Source organism: Hyla sarda, chromosome 7 (assembly GCF_029499605.1).
Source record: "Hyla sarda isolate aHylSar1 chromosome 7, aHylSar1.hap1, whole genome shotgun sequence".
Taxonomy (NCBI): Eukaryota; Metazoa; Chordata; class Amphibia; order Anura; family Hylidae; genus Hyla; species Hyla sarda.
The window spans coordinates 60,816,545-60,841,843 of NC_079195.1; the positions used below are offsets into that span (position 1 = coordinate 60,816,545).

General features: G+C 46.9%; 1 protein-coding gene and 1 pseudogene across 1 annotated transcript in view; one reads left to right on the plus strand and one right to left on the minus strand.

Moving 5' to 3' along the window:
- The window catches only part of LOC130281748 (gamma-aminobutyric acid receptor subunit pi-like), a 153,635-nt gene that overhangs the window by 45,324 nt on the left and 83,012 nt on the right, over nucleotides 1-25,299 (plus strand). The gene's annotated exons all lie outside the window — the stretch shown is intronic.
- LOC130283659 (U6 spliceosomal RNA) lies at nucleotides 4,680-4,775 on the minus strand (annotated as a pseudogene).

Genomic DNA, 25,299 nt, shown 5'->3' on the forward strand with positions numbered 1-25,299 from the left:
TCTTGTCTAAGGAGTGATATAGGGCGGAAGTTTTGAGGTCTGTTTGGGGATTTCCCTGGTTTAGGGAGTGTAATAATCAAGGCTTGTGTATTTTCCTTGGGTAACGTGCCAGTAGTAATAGCCAGATGACAAAAATCACAAAGATGAGACACCAGGAGGCCACAAAATTGTTTATAATAGTGCCCAGCGAGGCCGTCAGAACCAGGAGCTTTGTCCCTCAGCAAGAACTTAATAATCTGTCCCACCTCGTCCACTGTGACTGAATCATTTAATGTTTTAAGTTGGTTGGGTGAGAGTTGCGGCAGGTCTAATGCTTGCAGATATGATTGAATACTGTTGTCTATATCTCCTGGAGACGGTATAGATGAGTTTAGATTGTATAGGTGTGCGTAATATTCCTGGAAGCCATTAGCTATGTCTGTTAGTGCATATAGTTAAGCATTAGTAGATGGATGTAAAAAATATGATATATTACTCTTAACATGTGTGGCTCGGAGATGGGAGAATAAAAGCTGGCCTGCCTTGTTGTTTTGGAAATAATAAGTGGCCTTCGTCTTGCGAAAGGCTTTTTCATATGCAGTGAGCAGTAGTTCTCTAAGATCGTTTCCGCCAGATCTGGAGAAGGGGAGGATTTATTACGTGAGTCAATCAATTTAATCTGTGTCAGTAGATTATCGATTTTTTCATCTCTCAGTTTTTTATATATCGTACCTGATTTATAAGAGACCCTCGGATGTATGCTTTATGAGCATTCCATAAAGGAAATAAAGAAACGGTGGGGTCAGAATTATACAGGAAGAATTCCATCAAGTCCGCCTCTATATGCCCTCTGTGTTTATGGTGGGAGAGAAGGAAGGGGTTAATAGACTGAAATATCTAAATTTATAGCGGCATGATCTGACCACTTAATCTTCTCTATGGTGGTGGCCATGATATGGGGCAGCAAGTGTCTGTCTACAAGGAACAGGTCAATCCTTGAGTACATATTGTGGACCCCAGAGTTGTATGTATAGTCACGGGAAGAGGCATGGTGTATGCGCCATACATCGTATAAATCTTCCCTCCATAGAACATGGGGGAGAGAAGCTGGGGGACAAATTGGGCTTCTAGTGGTGCCGATTGAGGAATTAGATGTAATATTATAGTCCTTGCATAAAACTAGTTTCCCGTCTTACGTCATTAACCTTTTTTAAGAGTTTGCAAACAAACAATAATTGTGCCACATTAGGCACATATAGAGAGACTAAGTTATACCTTTCATTGTTTATCTCACAAATAAGATAAAATATCTGCCTAGAGGGTCTGCATGTTCAGAGATGGAAGAGAAGGCTACTGCATTTTTCACTTCTATCGCTATGCCTCTAGATTTAGAGTGAAAATGAGCTTGGTGTATATAATGGAAAACTATGTTTCAATCTGAAGGCATCAGTTTGGAGAAGATCAGTCTCCTGTATTCAGAGGAAATCACATTTTAAGGCAATAGCCTCTTTCCATAAATGCGCTCTAGGCATAGGGGCGCCCACATCCAGAGAACACAGGTAGTGCAGCGTAGGTCAGAGATGGCAAGTTTGCCTAAGCACATAGAACTAATAATTAACCAAAAAAGAAACATCAGGCAAAAGTGTTGGATCAGTCGGGTGAGTGAAAACATAACTTGCAGAAAAATAGATAACCATTTATCTATCTCAGTGGGGTGAATGTTCATTCTGAAGACTAAGGCTCATAAACTACAAACAGCCTTAAGGAGCACCAACTTTGCAACATTATGCGGGAGGACCCACATTATCATACCAGCCTTCATGTTACCATAGACCAGTCCTCCTGTAGTTTTCACTGAGAAGAGGAACCAGGTGAGTCCGGGATGACGACAGAGATGTTCCAGCTGTGCAGGAGCTTCCGACCCTCCGCAAGGGTCCTAATGACGTACAGTTCATTCTTATGAACAAGTAGACGCACTGGAAAGCCCCTAAAAATAAGGCATCATTGCCTGATGAAGAGCTGTAGTGATTGGTGACAGGACCCTTTCGTAGTTGCAGGGTGACCGCAGACAGATCAGCAAACAAAAGAAGGAGGAGGACATTGATTCCTTCCCTCTGTAGAAGTGCACTGTGGCCAAGGCATCTTTGGGTACAGAGTCATCCAGACGTGGTACTCTGTGTGCACGGTCTGTTTGTAGATCCTGCTCGGGACAATCAGGAATGCTTCGCTTTAATGAGAGAGTGAACATAATCAGGAATGCCCTTAGGTAAGACTGTTTCTGGAATGCCTCTTAATTCAATGTTGTTGTGCTGGCCCCTATCTTCGAGGTCGGCGAGTTTAAACTTAAGAGCCATCACCTCATCTACTAGGTCGTCATGGGCATCATTGAGCTGATTGTGGCACTTGGCAAATTCCCCAAATTTTATCTCTATGTGGTCGACTCTGGTGCCCATATCATCCACAGTAGAATGCAGTGGGGTTATGAGAGCTAGAATAGAGACTTGCGCTGCAGTAAAAGCATATCTTTCATGGTCGCTTCAGTGAGGACCGCATCAGAGGTGGGCAATGAAAACAGAGCCTCTTCACCGCCTGAGGTCTGTGCGGAACAGGTATCCCAAGAGGCAGGGGGTGTTGCAGCCTCAGCTGAGTGCAGACACGAACGCTGTTTTGGAGGACTGCAAGAAGGTGAGGGCACCATTAATGAGGTGGAGGCCCTGGTGGAGGTAGGGGCTTCTGCTTGCCGGACTTTTGCCAGCATGGTTAGTAGTGCTTAATCTCTGTCGTGCTGCTCCGGTGGACAGGGCCGTACCTTCTGGGGAGGTAGATAAAGTTGGGTCCAAGGTAGAGCATCTCAGTGCGGGCCGCTGTGGCTGAGGGGAGGAGGCTGAAGCAGCAGACCGTGATGGAGAGCAGCTGTCTTTCTCTTCGGCGACATCATGGATTCCGCCCACATCCCGAGGAAAGTAGAATTTCGTAAGTTTGGCTTGACTGGTATGCTTCCTACATCTCCCCCGCATTGTAGAAGGGTTCATACACCGATCTGTGAAGAAATTATGAGTCTGGTTGCGGTGTAAAGTCACTTTGTTTAGTGCTGAAGTCGGAGCTCAGGCTCTACGTGTGCACTCAGCTAGGCAGCAAGGCCATTTCCCCCCTCCCCCCCAATTTTAATTGTTTTTAATTGTACTGTATCTTTTGCATCCATGTATTTTTGTATATTATTTGCTAATAAAGATTCATATTTTATGCAGAATATTGTTATTGTTGATAGGTGTGCACTGCACTTCAGTATATCCGCTTTATTCTCCTTTTGTTTTGTATATGGCTATTGTGATAGACTGCTTTGCACCCAGATATGTCCTCTGATATAAAGGTTGAGCCCCCGTGTTTTTGTGTTTGGTTGGTCCCAGCATCAATATGTGAATTTTTAGCTGTGTCTTTCCCTGGCTCTGTTTACACTGAGGAATTTCTGATGACAAAATTCCAATGCAGGATCGTATTCTGCCAGAAGATTGAACGTGTTCATTCTTCTAGCAGAATCTACGGGTGAGAGCCCATTGAAGTCAATAGGACTTTATTTTTCCGATTAAATAAGTTTGAAGCGGAATTGACGAAGAATTCATGCAGAATTTTCATGTGCAATTTTCTAAAGGAGAATTGAGAACCAGCCTATTGGTGGTTATAATACTGATCCTCCTCCAGACTTCCTCTTCAACTTCCGCATCAAATTCATCTTCAAATTCTGCACCAATTCCATGCCAATTCTGCTCCAAGCAGAAGGTAGCAGACTTGCTGAATTTCCTGACTGAAAAGATTCCTTTTCAATTCCTCAGTCTTCTCTGCTCTGTCCATGGTCCTGAAACTAAAAAACCTGTGAACTATTTGTATTATTGCAAAATGCACTCAAAAAGTTTACAAACAGGTGGATAAAACAGTAATAGACATTTATTTGATCCACACTTACATATTCCTGTGCTCCCACACTGCCAGTCACTGACCATTCTTCCTTCGTTGCTTCAGTGTCAAGCTGCTTTTGTGCACAGAATTCTTGTGCAGTTTACATCACTTACCATGTAGTGTAGATTTAGGATCTTTGTATAGTAGAGGTGTGAGTTGCCCTAGGTATTACACAGTTTGTTCATACATTTTTCATTTGTACCGTAAGTAGTTACCTAGCACACAAAACGTTCATAAATACGTACATTACATAAAAGATCAAGAACAGGGGGGTATATCTCACATGAATGACCATCCATAATAAACATTCACAAATGCAGGGAAAGATATATGAATATAAATGACACTGTAGATATGTACATAATATACTTCCAATAACAACATATCATGAAAACTTCCAATAACAACATACAAATAAATTGGAAACTTCCCTAGTAAATTATCACACATTTAGCGATAATACAAAAATTAAGATGAATAAACAGCTTTCAAACAGCAATAAGATGCAACCATAAAAGTCAGTGCAAAAGAAACCTGCAATGCTAATAGAAAATCATAGTACCGACCAGTCAGGATCCCATTTGTCCAATGCACGTTTCGCTATGGTGCTTATTCTGGGGCATAAACAATCCCAGTATCCTCTGTTTCTACAATGGAGCATGTTGATCATTAAAAAATAATATAGACAGAGCAGATACTAAAATATGTTCTTATTTTTTAGTAGGTTACTATTTTATTTATTTTATTTTTTTATGGAACGCTTCATGGATTCATGTCCTCCTTGCGAAGGGACCAGGCTAATCTTCTCTCTATCGTTCCAATTATTTTTTTTGTATATTTGCTGCCAAAGCGAGCACATAGGTTACTATTTTCTCATAGTAATGTTTTATTTGATTTGATTTCTTTGTATATTATTATGTGGCAGCCATTCTGCTTGAGTTTCTTTTCTGCTCTTTTAACAGCATTTATAGATACTGTATGCTTTACAGCAGCTATTGACTTCTATGGAAAGTGTTTCTAGGCATGCTTTGTGCCCTGTGCAGAGGTCACTGTGCAGGGAGGAGGAGGAGGGCAGCTGTAACTATCACCTCGTGTGAATTGTCTGATTCCTTTATATCTAGCACCAAAAGTTCTTGAAAAATATGTTTAACAAAAAAACCTTAAAAAAAATAAGTCTCTTTCTGATAACATGGAAAAAATTTGGGTAGTGCAGCTCACAATTAATTCTCTGAGGTATACTATGGTTTTACACATATACCTTAGGTGTTAAATGGAAAATATAGTAAAACAATTGTAACCATATACCTCAAGGAAAATACCAGGGTTACTGGTACATGACAAAAATATATGTAGATATTAGTATAAAAGACCGTGCTTCAATTATTATATTTTATTAAAATTTGCTTATGCATAAAATTTGCACCTCCTGTCACAGGGCCCTTGTGGCAGGAATAGATGCACAACAATAAGGACAATATGTATAAAATAATAATAAAAATAAAATAAAATAAAAAGGGCACTTATTACATTAAATCCGGCATGTATAAAAGGAGGCAGTTCTGTAGGATTTAACTTGGTATACGGTTCGCTGGGGTTTCCCCTATTAATGGTATCAGCAAATATCTGCTGGTATATTACCTGCGAGGTCAGACGCCTGTTGCAGAGTGGTAGTGCTGATGACTAAGTCAAGCACGCTAGATGGAAAGCGCTGGCAGGCACAGCTGCGGTTGGTCCGTATGCACCGGACCCCATGAATACCACAGGTAGTTGGAACAAATGAAGCTGTGCAGGACGTGAGAAGCGCTCCCGTATAGTTGTTGAAGCATAAGGTACTGTACAGATCATGAAGAGCGCTGGCAGGCGCTAGTGATCCGACTGGGTCCCATAGGCGCAGCACTTGGAAAGATGGAATCACCCAGGAGAGTCCTAGTGGCTAGGCGTCTGTCTTCAGCAGCAATCTAAAGGTATCCAGATAATTTCAGGTATAGTCCCAAAATATGGATGGCTGGACTAGTAGACTGGCTGTGTTTGCTGGATGATATTATTGTAATAAAGTGTCCATAAATATAATTTCTAGACGCGTTTCAGGGTACTTGAGAATGTACAACGACCCTTTTTTCAGTAGATATAGCGATATATCTTTCTGATAACACATTCTCTTTAAAGGAGAAATGCGCTGAAAATCATTTAACTCATCCTGTGCCCGGGCTGCAAAAAAAAACTTTAACTCACCTTCCTACATTCCCCTGTTGGGGAGATATCGGCGTCCCATTCCTTCGACGCTGCTCTGCTCCGTGCGTCTTATCCTCTGAATGTCACAGCGCTGTCAGCGTATCGCCGACCGCATCGATGTCCCGCCTCGGTCGGTGATAAGCTCCTTACATGACAGTGTGCTCAGCCTATCACCGGCCAAGGCGGGACATCGCTACGGCCGGCGCTACGCTGACTGCAGTGTGACGTTCCAGGGATAAGAAGCACAGAGTAGAGCAGCGCCGCATTTCTCCTTTAACTACTCTATTGGAGGTATCTTAACGGCAGGGTGACACTATTGGTGCACCCTCTCACCCCACTATTTCCTGATCTTGTGTAGTGCATTCTTCTTTTCCCTTGTTTTCTATTATTCTAATAAAATAAAGAAATTACATGTATAACCTGTAAAAATCCTTGTTTGTTTGAAGGATTACTTTGGACAGGTATTATTTTAATGTTGTGAAGTGCACATCACCATGTGCCTCATCTCATCACATACAGTACTCTTCACAGATAATGAATGTGGCAGCGCTGACATAACATATTCTGATGGCCTCTTCTCTACTGTGGACAAAGCTCAGCACTATGCATTCAGTAAATATAAAGTATAACCATGACTGTACATTGGATCGGAGCAACTTTGTTATCAAGTCAGCCAAATGGATTGTTGTCCTCAATGACAGTCAGACAGCTATAAAATCATTGGTATCGTCCCTGTAAAGCGGAACTGACAGGTAATTTTGTTTGATTAACCCTTCAGAGTGGCAACAAGGGGATTTTAGTGCTTTCGGTGCAGTTATTGAGCCAAAGAGAGTTCCCTTCCATGGTGCACAACTATTTCTTATTCTCTCCAGTTTAGGGACCAGAGCTGGGCTATATGCCAGTAGTACTCACACAGGCACCTCCTGTTCCATACTTCTCTGGCCAATCACAACACAAAACATACTCCTCCATGACATAGGGCTGGTGAAAGTGCCCTGAACAGACTGCACTGTGCTGGGCTGATAATTTACACAGTAATATAGATGGCATGTGGAGGGAGAAGGGGTTACTGATGTGCAAGGTGCTATGTGAGGAGAAATTAAAGAAGTGCTGGATGTACCCCTTTGCCCAGGATAGGAGAAGTGACTTCTCTAGTCAGTGTAGTTTAGTTCTGACCTTGATCAGAAGAGCACATGGTGCTCAGCAGCTCCTGTCACTATGCCAGGGGCCTGCCACATGGGGAGCCCCAGGTGTTGCTACCTCCCGGTGAAGAACCAGGAGGAAAATCCGGGTTCCCTGTCAGCGGTGTAAGGGGCCCTAGTGGACGAAGGAAACCTACTTTCGCTAGATGGGAGAGGGAAGCATGGAGGACGACTCTGGAGATAAATGGAAGGGAAGATTTTGAACGGTCGAATCCAGGGTAGGGAGGTAAGAGGAAAAGGGGAGAGCTCAGCTTCCAGTCGAACCCAGAGCTTGATGTGGACCGAGTGAAAGCCATCCAGTATACGGGCCGAAACAGGCGCCAAGTAGTAGGTGTACGGGTCAGGGAATGCTAAACCACCATCTGCTTTAGGCTGAGCCAGGGCGTCTTTGGAGAGCCTATGTTGACCGCCAGACCATACGAACTTAGTAAAAAGCGCAGTGAGGGGTCGAAGAAAGGCTCTAGGGAGCATCACTGGCAATGTCTGAAACAGATACAGCAGACGAGAGAGTAAGTTCATCTTCAATATGTTTATACGCCCTATCCAAGAGAAGTCTTTGCGATCCCATTTAGTAAGATCTCCCTTGAACCATGTCAGTAGGGGAGTGAGGTTTAATTCCACAATACGGGTAAGGTCTTTAGGGATAAGGACTCCAAGGTAGTGGAAAGAGGAAGGGTGCCAGGAAAAGGGGAACAGCCCGTGGAGCCTGAGGGACAGAGCAGAGTCCAGAGAGACATTCATAGCGACACTTTTGGAGAAGTTAATCTTGTATTTACTCACCGCTACAAACTCCGTAATGGCCGAGAGGAGCGCTGGGAGGGAGGACTCGGGAGAGGAGACATAGAGGAGCAGGTCATCCGCAAAAGCAGAGCACATAAAGTGGAGACCCCATACCGGGATACCTCTAATATTGTCATTGAGGCGAATAGCCTGCAACAAATGCTCCATCACTAGAACATAAAGCAAGGGGGAGAGGAGGCAGCCCTGCCTAGTACCATTACGTATAGACGGGGGAGCAGAAAGGGAACCATTAATGCGTATTCTAGCGAAGGGGTGTCTATATAGGGCAAGGATACGGTGGAGAGCTATAGGGCCAAGGTCTAGATGCTCCAAAACACTTCTCATGAAGTCCCATCTCACTCGATCAAAAGCCTTTTCGGCATCAAGGGACAAGACCATGCAAGGAAACCTGGCCTCTTGAGCATATTGAATAAGTGAGAATGTTTTTAGATTGTTATCACGGGCCTCCTGATTAGGGACAAAGCCCACCTGGTCGAGATGAATCAGGGACTCCAAGAGAGGGGCTAGGCACATAGCTATGAGCTTCGCAAAAAGCTTAGTGTCCACATTTAGGAGAGAAATGGGATGGCAGCTTTGGCAAAGGTTGAGGTCTTTACCCTCTTTCGGAATCACCGTGAGAAATGCTGATAGGAAGAAGTCAGGGAAGGGGGAGGTGGGAGAGATGGCATTAAAGGCTTTCAACAGAAAAGGAGACAATTCCGCCTTAAGCATTTTGTAGAACCGGCTGGTATAGCCATTGGGACCTGGGGATTTACCAGAGGGAGAGGGGTAAATAGCGAAATCCAGTTCCTCTATTGTAAAGGGACGCTCTAGGTCCTCGAGGACGGGGAGAGTAAGGCGGGGTAGGGCGGTCCGTTGCAAATAGGAGAGGATGTCTCGCGAGGAGGGGGGAGGAAGTCCCCCCCACCCCGTAAGGTCATAGAGGTCGGAGTAGTAAGAATGAAAGGCTGTCAGTATATCTGCAGTGTGGTGTTCCAAGGAACCAGAGGCTTTTTTAATCGACGGGACAAAGAGGGCGGCTCGCCTATCCCTCAAGGCCTGCGCCAGTATCCGGCCTGCCTTATTACCCCACTCATAGTGGGAGGCCGAGAAGATCTGGCGAAAGCGGTTATATTTTTCATCAATAAGGACCTGAATGTCCTTATGCATTCTAAGGAAGTCCCGTAGGTCATCCTCAGCGAGAGTCCGCCTGTGACGTAGCTCAAGGGAATGTAATCAGACTATCAGTGCCGAAAGCTGTGCGGAGGTCTCCCTCTTGCGTCTGGCTCCGTGCTGTATCAGAATCCCCCGCAGGACACATTTAAGTGCTTCCCACTGGGTCTGGGGCAACGTAGAGCCAGAAGCGTGCGTGAGCTCAAAGGTAGCAACAGCCTGTTTCAGGTCCGCCAAACAGAGGGTGTCTAGTAAAAGCGACTCATTAAGGTGCCAGGTAAACTCCCTCCGGGGAAGAGCAGGGAGCTGGAGCACACATAAAACAGGAGCATGATCCAAGTGGATCATCGGATCGATGGTGCAGGCACTCAGGGAGAGAAGAAGGTGATGGGAAATAAGAATGTAATCGAGACTGGAGTACGCTCCCCTTGCGTGCGAATAAAACGAATAATCGCGATCAGTAGGGTGGAGCAGGCGCCAGGCATCACACAGTTAGTTTAAATGCAGGGCCCTCTTGATGCCATTAAGCGCAGCAAAGGAGAGTGTACTAGAGCCCGAGGATGTGTCAATGGAAGGGTTGAGGGTAACATTAAGGTCGCCACATACAATCAACGTACCCTGAGAAAAAGGGTTAAGGTCCTCCAATGTCCTCGCCAAGAAAGAGTATTGTCTATGGTTCGGAGCGTAGAGACAGGCCACAGTGTATTCACGACCCTGGATGGAACCTTTCACAAAGACAAAACGGGCATCCTGGTCAATACGGGTATCTAGAATTTGCACTGCTAGTGACGTGTGAAAGAAAAACGCCACCCCTTTGACCTTCGGGGAGGTGGAACTACTGTGAAATCATGTCAGGTAGTACCGATTGCGGAATCCCGACAGCTGGTCCTGGCGGAAATGGGTTTCCTGTAAGCATACTATATCAGACCTGTTTATGAAAACTATGTAAGACTTTCGCCCGTTTCCCAATGATGTTGAATCCCTGTACATTCAAGGAGGAAACCCTTAGGGATGCCATGAGATATATAGTAGCAGCAAAACACAAGTGGGAAAGGGGCAAAGAAATCAGCTCCTAGCTAATCACTAGAGGGAAAAGTGCAGAGGAAAAAGTGAAGAACGGTAGTAGGGGAAAAGATAGGAAAAATACGTGGGACCAGGTAAGAGCAAAGGAAGAAAAAGAACAAAGAACAAAAGTGCATAAAAACAAGGCGCACACAAAACTTACAGAAGAGCCAAAGACACAAATACGGTAGCGAGAAGTTGCCACCAACCACCTATGTGGGGTGTAAGAGCAGGAGAAGGAGATGCGAAATTCGTAAGCCAATGCACCAGGGAGGAAGAAAAGTTATCAGAGGCTAACATAGTCGGTATGACCGCTTAGAGGAGCAGTATGAGGAAGAGAAGAATAGAAGGGGGAAAATGTAGGTAAGGCACAGAGTAAGAGACTAAAAGAGCACAAATAAAAACCTACTCAACAATCATAGTAGCAAAATGAAAACCTTAAACTGCACAAAATAGGATACATCAGGATACTAAGGAGAACAGCAGGAAACCCGAACATCCTTGACACAGAGTATACAGTAGGGTGGGACGCAGACAATCATGGAGAGCGCTGGGATCCCTGCCTGGATCGGGAAGAGCTGCGGGGACATCTCCGAGATCTCTGCGGACGAGGTGTAGCTGGTGCCAGGGAGGAGATGAGTCCAGGCGGTGGGTCAGACTGAAATGGCAAATATGGGTTTTTCAGGAGGTCATCCCATTGCGGTAAGTCCATAGGGGGCAGGCCCAATGTCTGCAGAAACAAGGACAAGTCCACCGGGCGCCGAAGTGTCACCAGCTTGTCATCCTTCTGGACAGAGAGGGCAAAGGGAAGGCCCCAGAGATAGAGTATATTCCGGTTCTGAAGGACAGTCAGGAGTGGTTTCAGCTTAGCACGCTGTCTCAGGGTGTGGCGTGAAAGGTCGGGGAACAATTGTAGTCGAATCCCATCATACACCAAATCTCGGAGCTGCCGGGCTTTTTGGAAGATATTTTCTTTGACCGAGTAATAGTGTAGGTGACAAATCACATCCCGCGGTTTTAGCGGGTCAGTACTCTGAGGGCGGAGAGCTCTGTGCGCCCTATCCATTTCAATGGGGGTTAGAGCTGGGCGATTTAGTATAGAGTTAAATAGATCAGTGAGAGCAGGCATCAGGTCTTGAGGGCGGATAGTCTCAGGAAGGCCCCTTACACGAAGATTATTCTGGCGATTCCGGTTCTCAAGATTATCTGAGAGTGCAGGAGAGGATGGTTATGAGACTGAGTGTCCAAATCATTACGTGAGGTATGAATCGTTGTCTGAACAGAGTCTCTGAAGGATTGTAGCTCCCGAACTGAAGTATGTAAAGCATCTACCTCCGTTTGCACAACTTGGAGGTGTTGGCGCCAGGCCGACCTCAGGTCCGTTGCTAGGGAGGAAAGGTCCTGTTTAGAGGGAAGCAGGGTAAGGAGGGCTTGCAGCTCAGGATGATCTCTCAGGATATGATGGGCCTCGGCTGTGTGTAGAGTCGAAGGAGCAAGCGGCCAACGGCCTTGGAGAGAGGCAGTCCCAAAATCCGGTGGGGGGCACAAACCCACAGCAGAGGTGGCAGATGGGGGTCTGGTAGGTGGTAGAGCCCCTCACCGCCCACTAGGGGCCAGGAGGTGAGGCTAGAGGAGCCTCATGACGGAGCAGGTGAAGGCGCCCTCCCCATGGCTGGGGGCTGGGGAGGGCAAAACAGATCCAGGGAGGGATCCGGGCTCAACAGAGCTCTTGGTGGCAAAGGTGCAGCAGGGACACTCTGGGGGCCATGGGCCGGCAATGGGGGGGGGCCTCCGGGCCATCCATGGGGGTAAACAGCAGGGGGAGTCTGGTAGCGAACAGACAGGGCTAGAGGGGGGTTGCTGGGGTGGTGTATTTGGGGCCACTGCAGCAACCTCTGTGGCCTCCTCAGCGGCTTCTTCAACGTCCCCTTTATTCCAGGGTAGCAAAGGGGAAACTGTCCCTGCAGGATCCGGGGTGCCGCAGGGGGTCTGTTCTATGCGGCCACGACTAGTTGAGGGCAGCAGGGGAGCACCAGACTGGGGCAATGGCGGCCAGTCAGCAGAGGGGTGTGTGGGAGGAGCCAGCAGGCTCGCTTTCAGGGCTTGGGGAGACGCGGCCTGCTTGCAGCAGAGGACCGGGACCAGGCACTCTGGGGAGGCCAGGTCCAGCAGCAGTGTCTCCGGGACCAGCAGTGGGGCAGATGACTCACCCCTGTGTGATGTCTGTAGCCATACCGGAGGATCGGGAGGTCCGTGAGTGACAGCTGGCAGGGCTGCGGTCGGAGCTGCGGGCGGGCGCTGAGAGGGAGAAGGGGCGCAGCAGTCCAGTGCTGTCAGCACCTCCTGGAGCGGTGGAAAAAAGGGAAAGATGGGAACCCCTGAGGCAGCAGGGGTTCCCCCAGGTTTAGGCAGCCGTTTGTTGCGCTTGGTTCCCATTTATGAGCAGGAATCCCTGGGTTTCAGCGTTCAGGGACGGAGCGCAGGGCAGAAACAGCCTCACAGCAGCATGGCAGGACACGCCCCTCGAAATGAACATTTTTATTTTGTCTGGCTGGGCCTATTTTAACCTAGGGGCCTGGAGCTGCAGCTCCATCCGCCCCTATGTTAATCTGACCCTGCATCCAGAGATGCTTCTGACAAAGTGAAGAATTCCTTTAACCAGTTAATTATATTTAATAGCACTGAATAAAGAGAAAATTCTTTATACTAATGCACCCAAATGACCAATAAAATTTTATTGTGCAGAATATGGGCCACCAGAATATAATGAATTTTCAATGAATGAATGAATTTTGAATTTTCAATGAATTTTTTTCAATGGATGTGGATATATTTTAATCACAGCTTCCTGTAACACCATGGACCTGATGCTGTTGAGTAAAGACAGAACAAGGGAATTGGAAATCCTATGGGTATGTTCACACTGCGGAATTCCCGTGGAATTCCGTGAGTAGAAATCCGTGCTACGAACATTACCATTAGTGTGAATGGGACTTCGTTCACACTGAGGAATTGAAATTGTTCCACGCAAAGAAAGAACATGCTCTTTCTTTGCACGGAATTCCGCGAGCACTGCATAGCCGTCAATGGTGACGGCGCAGTGCCGTGCGGTCTTAGCGCCAAAGCATTTTTTGGCAGCGGCCGCTAGATGGAATGCGCTGACGTTCACATGGTGAGCAGCGGTAGAAACTGGGTCACCTGCACTATCTACCTTTAAATTCAAGTTAGTGCAGGTGACTTTGCTGTGTAAGATTGCCTTTAATATTAGGTAGTATCCCCTTGTAGGTAGTATAGTTACTGACATTAGTAGCAGCCCCCCTGTAGACCGCAGCCTCACCCCTATAGACCGCAGCCCCCCCTTGTAGACAGTATCCCTTCTTAGTCCCCCTTGTAGACAGCGCCCCACCGTGTCCCGCTTGTAGACAACAGGCCCTCCCTTGTAGACAGTGCTCCCTCTTTTCCCCCTTACAGACAGCAGGCCCCGCCTTGTAGACATTGGGCGCCCTCCTTGTAGACAGGGACCCACCCTTGTAGACAGCACCCCCCCCCCCCCAGCTTCTTATGGACCTCTAAGCCTTGTATTACAGGTAGGTCCCATAATAAAAGTAATTTCCAGTAAATAAAGTCACGTCCAGTGGTAAAGTCACATCCGAGTAAATAAGTCATATCCGGTTAATAGGGCCAAGTCCGATAAAAAAAAGTCACATCCGGTAAAAGGGTCATGTCCGATAAAATAAGTCACATCCGGTCATGTTGTATCTGTTTTTTTTTCTTTCCCAGAAGGCAGCAACAGAAGAGGGACATAAAACTTGACTCCTCTTCTGCCTCTTCTTAGCGGAGTTTTGAAATCTTTTTGTTGAGATCGTCCTCGGTGGTGAAGACTTTATCAAGCAATTGTTCTGCCTCATACAGTCGCCTTCTTTCCTTTATCTCCTCCTCCGTCATAAACGGTTTCTCCTCCTTGTCCTCCTCTCTCACTTTTGTTTAGCAATTCATATTCAGAATATCACAAATGGCATTGAATATCATATCATCTCCATCTTTACGATGAGAAACAAACTCCAACTTCTTATAGAATCCTGGGGGACCTTCTGCTCAGCAGCTCCTTAGATAAGGTCACATGATGTGACAATGGCTGGTGTCATGACATCATCAGCAGGTAGAAATATGTGCAGAGCTGTAGAAGGACCAGGGGTGGGACTTCAGGCTGCATAGCAACCAATCAGATAACAGCTTTATTTTATAAACCACTCTGAACAATGTAAAGCTGAGCTGTGATTGGTTCTCTAAGTAATAAGGCCAGTTTTGAGGAATATGATGCAGTGTAATGTATTTGGGGTCGATGGGGGAGATTTATCAAAACCTGTGCAGAGACAAAGCTGCCCAGTTGCCCATAGCAACCAGATCACTTCTTTCATTTTTCACAGGCCTTGTTAAGAATGTAAGAAGCAATCTGATTGGTTGTTATGGGCAACTGGGCAACTTTGACTCTCCTCCTCTATTTATATGATTCTTGAGTAAATGTATTTTTGAAATTCAAGTTAAATGAGGTGAAGTACACAATGACATCACCTACAACTTTGTGCAGAGGAGGCAGCACGTGGAAGGTCTGCCCTCTAAAGCAGAGAAAGTGCTGACACCAACTTCCTGCTGCTGACCTGAGCCCATTATGTCTACCTGCCTGCAATACATTTGGTGGGGCAGGAGGGAGACACCTCTACCAATTGCCCCAAAGCAGCTGTGTGGCCTGTCTCTACAGGCAGTATGCCAGTATTCCCTGGGCTGCAGAGGGTTACTCTAATCTCAGAAAAGTCACTGGTAAACCTAAAGATTGAATTGAACAGTGGAATACTCTTCAATCATGCTATGGTCACAGACTAAAGGGTTAAATTACTGGGATGAGAGATTTGCCAAAAGACGTTCCTGCAGAGTGAAGACCTGCATCTTTGACATCAATTATACAGGACAGGAAGGGAATTCAGTGGCCTTGCTACTGGATTTGGTGGGTGACGCCACCAAGTAGGTCTGCTTCTATGGGCCTCCTCATGTCCTGATGCCAGGGAAGGTGTCAGTGACCAGATGACTTGTGGGGTAACCTTTAGGATCCCTCCAAAGTCTCCCCCATATACACCCTGGGAGGAGCCAGTCAGTCTGTAGTCTAGTGCTTACCTGATGAGCAGTGAAGTCAAGACCTGAGAGAATATCTGGTGTTCTGAGGAGACCCAAGGCCTACCATGCAGCCACGCTTCCACCAACCCAGTGCCCCACAGGTGAAAGTCAAAACCTGGTAAGCTACATACAGGGTGAAGTCTAGTCAGTCCTAGTCAAGTCAGTCAAGATCATTCTGTCTAAATGCAGCATGAGTTGCAGCAATTAATCCAAGTCCACTACAAGTCCAAGCGAGCCCGCAAGTCTGTAAAGTCACTGGTCACCTTCTTGGGCCTAACTGAGTTTACCTTAGTAAAGCTGCTGTTGTTCTGTAACTTGGCGTTGGAGTCATTATTTGGCCTGTGCCTAGCCCAGGATCCAGCGGCCATACCTTCGGGTGGTGTAGAGGTAAAACCGTGCCCTGACATCATGAACACAAGAGGTTAATGCCATCTGCCCCTAAGGTAATAACATCTTCCCTCCATCACACCCTCACCACAACTTTTGGCGTCCTACAAACAGGAGACGGGTGTGCGCCTTATGCAAAAAGTACCCCTCCAGTCTGAACTGTGTCCAGTATTGCCCAAAATTTGCAAGTTGATGCGAAAAGAAATTGTGCCAGAAAGTGTACGGGACTTTGTCAGTGAAATCTGTTTATTGCAAGGCGCTTGTGAAATAAGCGGAAGGTAAAGAAAAGTCTGCTATCTCATTTTGAACCAGAAAAGAATTGTGCCTGCCATGTGTAAAATACGGGCTGAAGTTATGTTGCGCAACAAAGTGCTGGATGTACCTGAAAGAGTTAAAGATGTGCTGGAGAAGCATATGAAAATGGTCCTGGGTGTGGAAACCATCTTGCTGTCCCGAGTCCTAAGTGGAACTTGAAAGATCCGCCCTTTGTTGCCTGGGGAGCAGAAATCAGCACTGGACCTCTTCAGTTTGCCGGAAGTCTGCAGAGAGAGCAACATTGTGGAGAAGCAAGCAACCACGAGGTCTGAGAGTCCTAAAATGGCGCAGAGCGCCCAAAAAGTTGCAGTGGCCGCTGCTCAGATGTTCCAGGAGCTGCAAAACATTTCCATTGGGGCTGAAGACGTCCCACTGTCAAGAGTCCGGCTGCCCGATGACAACGGAGAGTTGCCAGTGACTTCCGCGGACGGAACGCCTGCATCATCCCGAGGAGTGTTGTTGGTGAGGCTGTCCCCACATCACCGGACCTGGGGATCCTGGGTGGAGATCCACACAGAGAAATCGGAAGTGAGTACCTCAGCTGAGGCCGCTTTCTCTATCCCTCCATCTAGCCCCAGCGCAGAGCCTTCCCCCCAGGGTCCAGAAGCCTTCAGCACACCCCTGGTCCCCACCATTGCCCGGTGGCTATTTGGCAATGATCCTAAACTCGTCCAGTACAGAGAGAGTACCTTTTGCCCCTGCCAGGGAAGCCCCATCCCCCAAGTTCTGACAGCCCAGTCCAAGAGGGCTAAACAAGAGGCCCAAATGGCTGCATCAGTGTAGGAGATGAGGGCACAAAGAAGGAAGGAGTATGGGCCAAAACCAATGCTCTATGAAGTGCGCCAAGCACAACAACAGGACACGAAAACCCTTGAGGCCCTGTACATTATGATGCTAGACCACCCCTGAGAGGGAGAGCCACCCCTAGAGAGGCGCAGAGCCACGGTCATTAAGTTTGACAAAGAGCAGGGTTTGGCACCCTCATGGACTGCCGTCACGGTAGAACGATCTTAGTAAATAGGAGGGCAGTGAGCAGAGACTATCTCTCACCACATCTGCATTCTCTCAAGAGCGGGGAGATAGTGGAATACACTCCAGTCAATAGGGTGAGAGGAGAGTGGGCGGCAGCTGTGACCCGTCCGAAAAACCCCACGCAGCTCCCCTTCGGCTTCTTCCCATCGGACGAATGGAATGCGGACTCCTTTGGGTTGCTGTCCCCTAAAGTCAGGGACACCTGTCGAGAAGAAGAAACATTCCTGCCTGAGGCGCCTATCATGGCACCGAAGTACCAACTCAAGTCATCTACAGATGTGCACAGGCCTACTCCTGCTGAGGAGGAGGTTTGGCCGGCCCAACAGGCACCGACAACTTGTCCCCCAGTGGCGCAAGCTGCTGCTGTGCAAATGGAAGTCACTGTGAGTCCTACCATAACCTAATCCACGTTATTCCAAGTAAATTGGAACACTCATGTCAGTCCTTTGAATGGTCCCTGTTATATGTCCCAGCCTAGGAAGCAGTTCAACAGGCGAGGCTGGGAAATTTCCAGGCTAAGGTCTAAGTGTGATAACTTTGTTTTCTACTGTTTAGTTGGGAGACTGACATTGTTCCGTGGGAGTACCACTGTTGTTTTCTAGGTTATGCAACATTCAAGAAAAGTGCCTGGTGCACTAACCAAGAACTCTCGTATCCACTTTGCGTAAGTTTGTGTGCCCAGCTTATAACCGTGATTCTTTACTACAGACTCCTCTGTACCAGAACTGTGGAGCGGTACTCCAGAACTATTTATAAAGTATTATATTGTTTATTCTGTATTATCTGGGGGTCACCATGTAATAAAGTGTATATAAAGTCTTTATGCAAAATGTCTTAAGTGTTTAATGTCCTCTCTACCTATGGCATTTGTATAGGAGGTATCCTCTGTTAGGAGAAGCGTATCCAGTTACCTCACTGCCATGGAAATGTACCTTAAGGGCAGTGGTTCTCAACCTGGGGTACAAGTACCCCCAGGGGTACTTAGCAGTTCTCCAGGGGGTACTTGAAAAAAATCAGTAATGGCAGCCACAGCCACTGATTACTGGTCTAGACCACTTTGAAAGAAATGGTAGGCTGATGTCACTGCACTGAGGAGCGGAGCAGGAGGACAGCAAAGGGGAAGCATGGGCACTGGGCTGCTGTGGGTAGTAACTACCATCAGCTTAGTTGATCCACTGCCCCTGCAGACCAGGGAACCTACTGCTATGAGCCATAGCAATAGGTCCACAGACCAGAGGAGCAGTAGAGCACCAAAGCGGGACAGTATGGCAGCCTACAAATATATATGGGGGCAGTTTGGGGTCTACAGCTATATTTGGGGACCTATCAACTTTATGGGCAAGCAATGCGGGTACTATTACTCTGTGTGACAATAAACATGGGGAGTTTGTAAATAGGTGGGTATTGTACTGCAGAAAGGAGCCTAAAATGTTTGTTTGGCTGGTTCTGTGGAGAAGTCTTGTACAGTATGGGAGAAATCTTAATGGCGGTCTAGGCCAGATAGTGAAGAAAAGAAAAGTTAACAACTCCAGTTAGAGAAGAAATCCCCTGCAAATCAGGGTACGGGGGAGATAGGGAAAGGAACAGGGGGCCTGTTATAGAGGAAAGTAAAGCATATGAATTATACTGTAATCATTACAAAATGTCTCTGATATGGGGGTACAATTTTTGGGGAATGGACTGTCAAGGGGTACTCAGGCAAAAAAGGTTGAGAGCCACTGGTGTAGAGGTAAAACCAGGGGTGAACATATTGCCTGTGCAGCCGGGTTCAGCTGCACAGGGATCCAGCATGTGAGGGGGCCCGTCGCCCTTTGAAAGGGCGGCAGGCCCCCTCACACGCTGAGCTGCCCTGCCATAGGACCCGTTGCACATATGACGGGGCATCCAGTCTTGCCACATCACTAAACTGCTACATATATCTGCCTGCGAAAACTTCCTGGCGGAGTGCACGGTGAGTGGCGTAATCGCAAACGCCGCGCCGGGATGCCGGCATCCTGTGCGTGCAATGACGTCACGTATAGCATGCACCTCCCCTAATGTGGGGAAACTATGCTAAGCTACCTAATGTGGGGAAACTATGCTACCTAATATGGGGAAACTATGCTAACTAATGTGGGGAAACTATGCTACCTAATTTGTGGAAACTCTGCTACCTAATGTGGGAAAACTATGCTATGCTACCTAATGTGGGGAATCTATGCTACCTAATATGGGGAAACTATGCTAACTAATGTGGGGAAACTATGCTACCTAATGTGGGGAAGCTATGCTACGCTACCTAATGTGGGGAAACTATGCTACCCAATGTGGGGAAACTATGCTACACTACCTAATGTGGTTAATATATGCTATCTAATGTGGTTAATCTATGCTACCTAATGTGGGGAAACTATGCTATGCTACCTAATGTGGGGAAACTATGCTACCCAATGTGGGGAAACTATGCTACGCTACCTAATGTGGTTAATATATGCTATCTAATGTGGTGAATCTATGCTACTCTACCTAATGTGGGGAATCAATGCTACGCTACGTAATGTGGGGAAACTATGCTACGCTACCTAATGTGGGGAATCAATGCTACGCTACCTAATGTGAGGAAACTATGCTATGCTACCTAATGTGAGGAAACTATGCTACGCTCCCTAATGTGGGGAAGCTATGCTACGCTACCTAATGTGGGGAAACTATGCTACGCTACCTAATGTGGGGAAACTATGCTATGCTACCTCATGTGGGGAAACTATGCTACCTAATGTGGGGAAACTATGCTATGCTACTTAATGTGGTGAATCTATGCTACCTAATGTGGGGAAACTATGCTATGCTACCTAATGTGGGCAATCTATGCTACACTACCTAATCTGGGGAGTCAATGATATGCTACCTAATGTGGGGAAACAATGCTATGCTACCAAATGTGGGGAATCAATGCCACTCTACCTAATGTGGGGAAACTATGCAACGCTACCTAATGTGAGGAAACTATGCTATGCTCTCTAATGTGGGGAAGCTATGCTACGCTACCTAATGTGGGGAAACTATGCTATGCTGCCTAATGTGGGGAAACTATGCTATGCTGCCTAATATGGGGAAACTATGCTACCTAATGTGGGGAAACTATGCTATGCTACCTAATGTGGTGAATATATGCTACCTAATGTGGGGAAACTATGCTATGCTACCTAATGTAGGGAATCTATGCTACGCTACCTAATGTGGGGAATCAATGCTACGCTACCTAATGTGGGGAAACTATACTACGCTACCAAATGTGGGGAATCAATGCTATGCTACCTAATGTGGGGAAAATATGTTACGCTGCCTAATGTAGGGAAACTATGCTATGCAACCTAATGTGGGGAAACGATGCTATGCTACCTAATGTGGGGAATTTATGCTACCTAATGTTGGGAAACTATGCAATGCCACCTAAAGTGGGGAAATTATGCTATGCTACCTAATGTGGGGAAACTATGCTACCTAATGTGGGGGAACTGCTGCCTATCTAATGCAGATTAATGTGAGTGGCAGTGCAATTTTATGGCATAGTACTTATTTTTTTAACTTTTATTTTAAATTTTTTTGGAGGGGAGGGGCAGGCTTATTCTTTGCACATGGGCCCTCTGCTGTCTGTATCCTCCCCTGGGTAACTAACACCAGGGGTTAATACCATCTGCCCCTAGGGTAATAACATCTGCCCTCCATCACACCCTTACCACATGTGTATATGCTGTTTGTATTTGTGTGTACACTCTGTATATACTGTCTGTATGTATGTGCTGTTTGTGTGTACACTCTGCAGGGCTGCCATCAGACATTTTGGGGCCCCTTACACAGCTTAAAGTCTGCCCCCCCCCCCCCCCCGTGGCTTGCCCAGGGCCCACCCCCAATTTTATTTTATTTTCTAGTTGTATATTTCTAATTAGAATATAGCAGAGTGAAGTGCATTAAAATAATGCGCCACACAGTGTTTTACTGCACTGCACTCTGCTATGATACACGTGATATGTGATATACATATATGCGTATACAATTACTTAAAGTGACTCACAGTTAATGTCATCTCTAAGTGAATCACAGGGGGAGTTTTCTCTTATCTATGTCGTTCACTTTCCTTTTATTCCCATTTACCAGGCCCAGGCCATCATGATGATTTCTCCCAGCCAAGACTCATCTCCACAGAACCTGCCAGAGCAGCAGGACAAACATTTTAGGCTCCTTTCTTCAGTACAATGCCCACCCCTTTACAAACTCCTCATGAATTGCCCCATACAGTAATAGTGCCCGCTTTGTGCCCCCATGTAGTTGAAGGCCCCCATATTGAGTTGTAAGCCCCCTCTGTGCCCCCATAGTTGTAGGCACCCTCTCTGTGACCCCATAGTTGTAGGCTCCCTATCTGTGCCCCCAAAGTTGTAGGCCCTATCTGTACCCCCATAGTTGTAGCCCCTCTCTGTGTCCCGATAGTTGTAGCCCCCCTCTATACCCCCGTAGTTGTAGGCTCCATCTGTACTCCCATAGTTGTAGGCCCCGTCTGTACCTCACAGTCGTAGCCCCTCTCTGTGCCCCCATAGTTGTAGCCCCCTTCTGTACCCCCATAGTTGTAGCCCCCCTCTGTACCCCCATAGTTGTAGGCCCCATCTGTGCCCCCATAGTTGTAGCCTCTCTCTGTGCCCCCTTAGTTGTAGCCCCCCTCTGTACCTTCATAGTTGTAGGCCCCCTCTGTACCCCACACCCCATAGTTGTAGGCCCCATCTGTACCCCCATTGTGGTATGCCATCTCTGTGCTCCCATAGTGGCATGCCATCTCTGTGCCCCCATATTTGTAGCCCCCACTGTGCTCCCAAACTTGGTCCACTCTGTGCCCCCATAGTTGTAGGCCCCCTCTGTGCCCCCATAGTTATAGGCCCCCATACAGGCCATGCTCTGCTGTCACTCCATCATGGGGTCAGGCGGAACCCACTAGTGTGGGCCATAGCAGTAGGTCCCGTCCGACTCGGACGAGCAGAGGAGCACAGAGGCTGACCAACCCATATAAGTTACCGTCCTGGGGCCGGCCAGCGTTCTCTCCACTACTCCTACGGCTTACAGGGTCCAGGAAGGCTCTTGCCGGTTTTCGCTCTTTGGATTCCCGCCGCACGTTAGCGACGTCAATTTTAACATTCGTTATGCTACCTCCTGACAGCCCCTATTTTCTTAAAGTGGCAACCCCAGCGGAAATGTGGGTTCTGTGTGACTGTACAATAAACCAATAACTGTATAGTTACAGTGTTTGTCAAAAATGGAGTTTATTATTCAGCCCCAGTAGAGGGGCTGCCTTATGGTGAAAGCCGCTGGCCCCAGTGTAGGACCCAGCTGCCAGGCCCCCTTGGCGCCCAAGCCCCTTACTGGGGTACTGGTTGCACCCCCATGATGCCGCCCTGACACTCTGTATACACTCTCTGTATGTATGTGCTGTTTGCATGTGTGTATAAACTGTCTGTCTGTATATACAGTTTGTCTGTATATGCTATCTGTATGTGTGTATACCATTTGCGTGTATTGCTGCCTATGGTACTATTCATTATATAGTGGTAGATCATCTTCTATCGCCAAGTTATGGGAAAGCTCAGTGACATCTGGTTAACTGGTCCTTTAAAGCTATGATTCCCAACAGCCAGGTCGGAGGGTTGGTGTTTAGGTGGACAGTCAGATAGGTAGGCACTCAGCCAGGTGGGAAGGTAGGTAGACAGCCAGTTAGTTAGTTAGGTAGGGAGGGAGGGAGCCAGGTGAGTAGGCTGGTAAGCAGCCAAGGTGGGTGGGTAAATAGACAGTCAGTTAGTTTGGTAAATAGGTAGGGAGAGAGCCAGGTAAGTAGGCAGGTAGGCAGCAACCCTTCTTTGTTAGGTATATAGACAGCCAGGTAGTTAGGTAGGTAGGTTGGTAGGTAGGGAGTCAGGTGAGTAGGCAGGTAGGCAGCCAGGTGGGTAATAGACAGCCAGTTAGGTAGATAGGTAGGGAAGGAGCCAGGTGAGTAGGCAACAAGGTGGTTACGTAGGTAGGTAGGGTGCAAGCCAGGTGAGTAGGCAGGTGGGCAGCAAGGTGGGTAAGTAGATAGATAGGGAGGGGGCCAGGTGAATAGGCAGGCAGGTAGCCAGGTCCCCTTAAGCAGCCCTCCCACCACCGCTTTATGCCTGGCATAATCAAATATAACAAAAATAGGTACTCACCTAGTCCCACACAGTTCAGCATGGTCACGTCCATCCACTTTCACCAGGCCTCTCCCCGCAGGTGCCAATGAGTGACGTCATAAGCACCTGTGTCGGGGCAGAGTTCATGCTCGAGCGTATACAGTTGAAAGCAGCGCTTGCTCGTCTGTGGATCTGGGACAAGTGTCCTGGATCCCCATAAGGGAACGAGCGCAGGCGGAAAAAAATAATTCTGGCTGGGCCTATTTTAACCTACGGGCTTGGACCTGCAGCTCCATCTGCCCCTAAGTTATTCCGGCCCTGCTTCCAGGAAGACGGGGGCCGCTCTTCTCTAAGGACATGTAAGTAGCCAGGGCCCTGTACAGGAGATCACTGGGGTCTCAGTGGTTGGACCCCCCATCAGACACTTATCCCTATCCTATGGATACAGGAAAAGTGTCTAAAAAGTTCAGTTTCCTGGACTACCCCTTTAAACATAAATCCTGTTAACATGGTAGGATCTAAAAAGATTTATCAAATTAATTAAAAACTGAGTAGGAAATTCCCTATAATTCACCACAATGGGTAACTTTTTCAAGCGTAATATTTTAACCCTTTAAATATTTTAGCAAAGTATGTTAAAAGGGTTGTTTTGGGCATTTTACATTGATGGCCTTTCTACAGTATAGGCAATCAATGTCTGAATGGTTGGGTGCCTACACCCGTCATACTTGCAGATCAGCTGTTTGGCAGAGTCAGAGCTCTGGCACAATGAATAGTCGGAAGCAGTTAGCTCAGTTTATTATGTAGGGGTGGCATCAAGTTACTGCACTTACTTAAATGAGAGCTGTAGTAACTTAGTGTCACCACCTCACAGTGAACAGGGCAAACTGCTTGCGACGGGGCTTGTGATGTCATGGCCATGAAACCGCCACACCCCTCCCATAGACTTGCATTGATGGGACGTGGCATGACGTCATGAGGGGCGTGGCGGTGACGTCACGAGCCCCGGCGGCTGTACTCAGCGTTCGGAACAAAATATTCCGACCCTGAGGCTATGGAGTACCCCTTTAAGGTGGTTTATTGGGTGGTACAATAAAATGGAGAGAGTCGGATGCAATAAGTCCCTTAGTGTAAATTGTCTTCATTGTTAAATAAATTTACAATAAACTAACAGACAATAAAGCGTTTGATGCTTTTTATGTTCCCTAAAACTAAAGCATTAATTTTATTCCATCTAAGTTGTTGCTGTTTAACAACGCAGTCATTTTCTTCCTGACTGATGTTTTTGTTTTGCTGTAGCGGCTGTAAAATTCTAACGTACAGTAAAATTAGGTAGAAGATAAATACTTTGTTATTTCCTTGAGAAAGATACAGAGATCTTTTATGATGTATTTTAACCTCTTTGAGGGGAAGTTCACTTTTAGACAAGTATATTAAAATAATGTTAGCGTTTTTTTTTCTTAGTAGACAATAAACAGATCTCCACTGTAGAATTTTTAACTCAAAATATAAAATGCAAATACAACCTCTTATAGTATGGTTATTGTATGAGCTGTCACGATTCGGCTTACGGGTTGTGGATCCGCTGTGTCAGCGAGGGATTGGCGTGGACCGTGCTAGTGGACCGGTTCTAAGAGGCTACTGGTTTTCACCAGAGCCCGCCGCAAAGCGGGATGGTCTTGCTGCGGCAGTAGCAACCAGGTCGTATCCACTAGCAACGGCTCAACCTCGCTGACTGCTGAGAAGGCGTGGGACAGAAGGACTAGGCAAAGGCAAGGTCAGACGTAGCAGAAGGTCGGGGGCAGGCGGCAAGGTTCGTAGTCAGGATGGATAGCAGAAGTTCA